Raw genomic sequence first — 6,421 nt, forward strand, 5'->3', positions numbered from 1 at the left:
GCACACACTGTCACCATTACACCGTGCAGGAGGAATAGAGTACTTTAATAACATCACTAGAGTAGCACATAGATAAATAGTGATACAAAGCACATTGCAATAATAAAGGGATATAAATAAGCACTTCACTATGCTATTCATAACAGTGAATAAGTATTCTGTGAAATATAGCCTAAGAGACCCACAGGGTGCACACACTGTCACCTTTACACACGTGGGACAAGGAGTCTCCGGAGATCACATAAGTAAAATCCACTTGACTAGCATAATGACATCTAGATTACAAGCATCATCATATGAATCTCAATCATGTAAGGCAGCTCATGAGATTATTGTATTGAAGTACATAGGAGAGAGATTAACCACATAGCTACCTGACAAAGACTTAGCCTCGATGGAGAACTACTCCCTCCTCATGGGAGACAGCAGCGGTGATGAAGATGGCGGTGGTGTCGATGGAGATGCCTTCAGGGGGCATTTCCCCGTCCCGGTGGCGTGCCGGAACAGAGACTCCTGTCCCCCAGATCTTGGCTTCGCGATGGCGGCGGCTCTGGAAGGTTTCTCGTACCGTGGTTTTTTCGTATCGAAGATTTAGGTCAGGGACCTTTAATAGGCGAAGAGGCGGAGTCGGAAGGTCGACGAGGCGGTGACATGCTAGGGTGGCGCGGCCAGGGCTTGGGCCGCGCCTACTACATGTGTGGGGCCCACAGGGCCCCTCTGGTGGCTCTCGAGTGTTCTGGAAGCTTCGTGGAATTCTAAGATGCTGGGCGTTGATTTCGTCCAATTCCGAGAATATTTCCTTACTAGGATTTCTGAAACCAAAAACAGCAGAAAACAGGAACTGGCACTGCGGCATCTCGTCAATAGGTTAGTTCCGGAAAACGCATAAAATCATCATAAAGTGTGAACAAAACATGTAGGTATTGTCATAAAACAAGCATGGAACATAAGAAATTATCGATACGTTGGAGACGTATCAGAACGCTGCCAACGCCCCAAGGAACTGGAGAAGAAGAAGGAACGCTGCCAACGGAGCGGGAGGTTTGACACCGGCATCGCTGCCTCGAACCGGCATCGCTGCTGCACACCCCCGGCATCGCCAAAGACTGGACACCTGCACCGCTGCGCACACCCCCGGCACTACCGCACCTGGAGCACCGACACTGCCGACCTGACGCCTTCGATGCTTCGACGCCGGCACTGCCGCCCCTGGACTACCGGCACTGCCGGCCCAACCGGCACTGCCGGCCAAAGCTCACCGGCACTGCCGGCCCTACACCTGTTGACTTAATCTCAACCGTTGATTCCTCATCTATGGACCAGGATAATTTATGTAATGCCCACTTTACCCCTGTACGAATCTGGGCCTATAAGTACCTCCTCCCTTCCTCCAGATTAGGGTTAGACTTGATGTAAGAGAAACCTTGAGCTTTTGCTCCTCCCCTAGGGAAACCCTTCTAGATCCACCCATCTACGAAGTTATCTACTCTTCTAGGTAGTTGATCTCTTCCACTCTAGGGATTCTAGTGTTTGTGGATCTTTTGCTATTTGCAATTCTATCTATTTGCACTCGTTTCCTCTTTGGAACTCTATCAATTGCTATTGCCAATCTTTTGTGAGGAATTCTACTCTTGTGGGTCTTTTTCTTGCAATTTCACTGGGTTGGTGTATCAGGCCAACGAAGAACAACCGGTAGTGTGTGTGTTACGTTCGTATCCTCGATCCACCCCGCCTTCCACCCGTGTTCTTCGTGTTCATCCACCTCCCCCACGAATCCCCTTCAAATCCGTGAAGATCGGGCCTCCCTTAGGGCTTAGCCCTTATCAAATGGTATCAAGAGCTCCTTGGTTGCCACGGATTTGACCCCCATCCATCCAATTTTAGCCCAAATTTTTTTCCAAAAAATTCCCCAAAAATAGCCCTAAATTGCCTTTGGTTGGATCTGACAAATTATTGAGTTTTTGGTGGTTTTGATCCAATAGAAACTTGTCCTTGGTGTTGATCTACAATTCCCCCAACTTTTCCCACCGGGTCGTGCCAATTTTCCCACGAAATCGAAGATTTTCGGGTCAGATTTCCGCCAAATCGACGAACAGCCGCGACCAGGCCGGCACTGCCGCCAGGAAGGACCGGCAGGACCAGCACTGCCGCTGAGGCCGGCACTGCCGCCCCCCAGACGCCGGCACTGCCGCTGGCCCCGAATTTTTCACAGCTCACTTCGTTTTCGTTTTGGCATTTCCAATTTGTGTTTGGACTTCGGTTTGAGTGCCATTTCAGCTACCACAAGCTTCCGCAACATCGACAACGACGACGGCACCCCGAGGATCCAAGTGGTTCATTTGACACCTCCACCACCATAGCAAGTTCGACCACCATCTTATTCCTGGACTCTTCGAAACATCCTTGTGATGTCCTACATCCAATCTGAGACTCTAAACAAAATTCGGTCTCCAAATCATATTCTCGTACCTACCCTAAGCGTTAAGGAACCTTAAGTGTGTCGCCATATGGTTCGCGAATGATGGATACATGACCGAGACACCTCTTCGATCAATAACCAACATCATGATCTGGAGATCGATCTGTGATGGATCCTGCATATTCAACGATAACCTCGTGATCGAATGAACAAGACACATTGTGACCGATTTTTTTGTCTCGTGATATTTTACTTATCTGAAATTCGATCATCGGTATCATCCATACCAAGTTCAATGTCATTACCGGTAAGTAATCTTTACTCGTTTTGTGATACAACATCCCCTGTGACCTAGTCCCGTACTAGCAAGCTTATTGCGTATGATCTCCCCGAGAGGGCCTAGAGTATATATCTCCATCATTTGGATGGATAAATCCCACTCTTGATCTATGACCTCAACTGTCACTTTCAGAATACGCAATGCCACTTTTATAATCACCCTCTTACGTTGTTAAGTTTTGTGATTGACATGATCTCATTATCTAAAGATTGGATTACTATGCATTTAAGAGCTACAACAAAACAAACTTAATGATCAAATTGTTAATGGCAGCTCCATTCTATTCTGGTCTAATATTTGGAAGGACAAATGTTTGGACACAAAATTTCCATGGGTGTTTTCCTTTGCAAGGAACAAGCTGTAAACATTTAAAGAGTTTTAAAATATGGACCAAGTAGTAGCGGGGTTTCATCTCCCCCTTTCTGTTCGGGCATATTCTGAGTTATTGCAGTTGCAGTCCTTGATTGGAGAGGATACTCTTGAGAGTCATGCTAACGATAAATGAATTCCTATTGATGTGACTTTTCAAACCTAGTATGGTGTATCAAAAGCATTTTGGATCCCTCATAACACATCCTCCTTCTATCTGGCTCTAGAAAAGTACGTAAATATACTGCTAAGCACAAGTTTTCGCATGGCTAATACCACATGACCGAATGAATACCAAGGACATGTTGTTAAGAAGACACCGGAATGTCACCAACAATCATAGTTGTGTGCTCTGTCATAGCAACTCCTTGGAAGATTGGAGACATGTATTATTCAATTACATGTTTAGTACCAGGATTTGAAACTATTTGTAAATACTGCTAAAAAGGTCTTTGGTGGTCCTTGCTTTATTAGAGTGGTCATCTTGGCTTGGCTTGTTGGGACATATGGAAGCACCGAAATTCTTGGATTTTCAACAACATCAAGCCTAGTTTCAGAAGCTGGAAAGCAAATTTTGTTCCTTTTTGGAAAAAACTTGGAATTTTGGTTCGTAGCAAATCGTTCCATCTCGGCCGTTGCAGTATAAAATGGTGTAGGCAAGGAGAGGGGGCCCGCCTCATGCATGCATGGTGTCAGTCAACCTCCATTATTATATTCAGTCGGAGAAGAGGCTGATGCGATCTCGTGCCCATCTTCGTCTCGTCTCATCTGGCCTCCCACCCTCGATCCGCTGCATGCGTTTGGATCCCGATCGGACGGTCCGGGACAGATGGATCGGTCTCTGACACGAATCGGCGTGCCGACGAAAGCCCCAATGGATCAACGCTGGCTGCTAGCGGCCGGGGAGCAAGTGTACTACAGTACGTACCACTGGACACACCACACCACTCTATTTTTCTATGTCTTCGATTCAGAAACGACCGATCCGTCGACGGGCTGGTTTCGAAGGGGCGCAACGCAACGACACAAAACGTAGAGGGCTCGTCGTTTCAGATGGAGCGATGGACGGGAAAGGCATGCATCTTACATTTTCTTATTATTATTATGCCTGATGATGGCCATGAAGTAAGTATATAGTACGGTACTAGCTAGCGAACAAATCGAGATACAGCTAGCTAGCTTGCGCTGTACATACCCCTGACTACAATAGTATATCGGCAAGTATATGGTATACTATACTGGTCGAGCGGTTGATTGATATTGACATCCAGCCATGCAACTAAGGAGTAGTAATAAGTAACTCTCCAATTGTGAACCAAGGCATAGCCTGGTGGCAGTGAGCTGCTGATAGCTCTCAGCCCGCCCGAGTTCGAGTGTCCCTACTCGCATTCTTGGTGTTGTGCACACAATTACCGCTATCAATAACCAGCGCTGCTGGGTTTCTTCCCCAGTACGGCCAATCATTTTTTTAATAAGTAACTCTCCAATTCTACCCATACGGGAAAAAGGACAGCGGCCGCCTCTCCAAAATGCTAGCCGCTTCCACTTCAGCCTCCTCTATAGATCGATCGGCTTGGCTGGCTTTGGAAGGAGTGAAGAACCAGATCTATGCGTGAAGTTTTTTTAATAAAAAAGTAGTGTTTTCAGTTGATTATGTTATGTTTTTGGTAGTTGTCTTTTTGTTGGTTTCTCCTCAATGGAGATGACATCATCTGCAATAAGTGATCTTCAGGATTTCGTTCGATGACGAGATCTCCTTCCCGATGTTAATGGTGGTGTTGAACGATTACAATCCTCTAGGTATGGGCCTTAAGATCTTGCTTCACCAGATCAATTTTGGATCTTTTGTCGTTGTCGCGAGGAGTATTATTCTCACAGTTTTTGTCTTGGCTGCTACGTCCTCGATAATGGTGATTTGTATTCTCGGCTCTCCATCGACGTTGACAACTTCGCCAGATCAATTTTGGATCTTTTGTCGTTGTTGTCGCGAGGAGGATTATTCTCACAGTTTTTGTCTTGGCTGCTACGTCCTCGACAATGGTGATTTATATTCTCGGATCTCCATCGACGTTGACAAGGCTAGTCGGTTGTTATTTTCTGACATATTGGTGTTAGTACTCTTGCCGATGTTGAATGACTGCTTTAATGGTTGCTTTGATATTGTGGCTCAAATTAACATTATAGGAGAACCTTCATCGGTATTTATAGGTCTATGATTCACTATCTATCTTTGGCTGCCTTCAGAAGAGTACAAGATTATGTTTTGGAAGAAGAAAGAATTTGAAGACCTCGAAGATTTGTTAATATCTTTTAGACTTTATTTTGTAATCGTTGGAGTCAGCTGGTGTATCTCTACTATGTACTATTTGTTACTATGAATATATGTGGTATTGAATTAAAAAAGGAGTAGTAATAAGTACAGAGTAGTAGTAGGTGCGTGGTGTGGTATATTGGACTAGTCCGACGGACGGCAACATACTTCATGGAGCGATCCATTTTTCAGTGTAAGGGCATTTCCAACGGGGCGATGCATTAATTGTCTGCGGGTGTCCGTTTGTGTCGCTCTGGGGATGGGAAAATTATCGTTTTTATTCACGCGTCCGTTTGCGTTTGGGGTGGCTCCAGCGGGGTGACATAATTTTTCTATTTTTTTCCTCTTCTCCATTTGGGAACATAGTTCGAAGCATTACATATTGGGAACATAGTTTGACACAAACTAATACATAATTTGGAACATATTTACACAAACTAATATATAGTTTGAACCATGGTTGATACAAATTAAAATATTGCAAAATGAGGAAAGCCAGTAGTGTTGGTTCCGCATGTTCGCTGCCAAGAAAAAACACTCTCAGGCACTCCCAGTCACCCAAACTGGAAAATCCAGCTGGTGCTGATACCCCTGTTAGTCCTTTTGAGGAAGAACATCCAGAAACCACCACTACCGGCTTCAATTGGCTCGTAGCCATATTCGCTGCAAAAAACAACACTCTAACAGTTTTAACTGCCGGTGTCCGACCAGGAGTCGCCTGTGTGGTAGTGCCTGCGGCAGGCTGTGTCGTCGAACACCTGGACGATCATCTCGCCGTCCCTCTCGTAGAGGAAGGTGAGCTGGAAGTCGGGCTTGAGCGCGAGGTCGCGCATGAACTTGTCCCACCCCGTCTGCAGGTACATCTTGCCCTGCCCTTCGAACAATACCTCGACAGTCCACCGACAGAAGTTGCAGCTGGCCTCCCGTAGCTGCAACTGGGCCGGCTCGACACCATCGACGAACTCGGCGAACTTGTCTAGGA

This window comes from Lolium perenne, chromosome 7 (assembly GCF_019359855.2).
Source record: "Lolium perenne isolate Kyuss_39 chromosome 7, Kyuss_2.0, whole genome shotgun sequence".
NCBI lineage: Eukaryota > Viridiplantae > Streptophyta > Magnoliopsida > Poales > Poaceae > Lolium > Lolium perenne.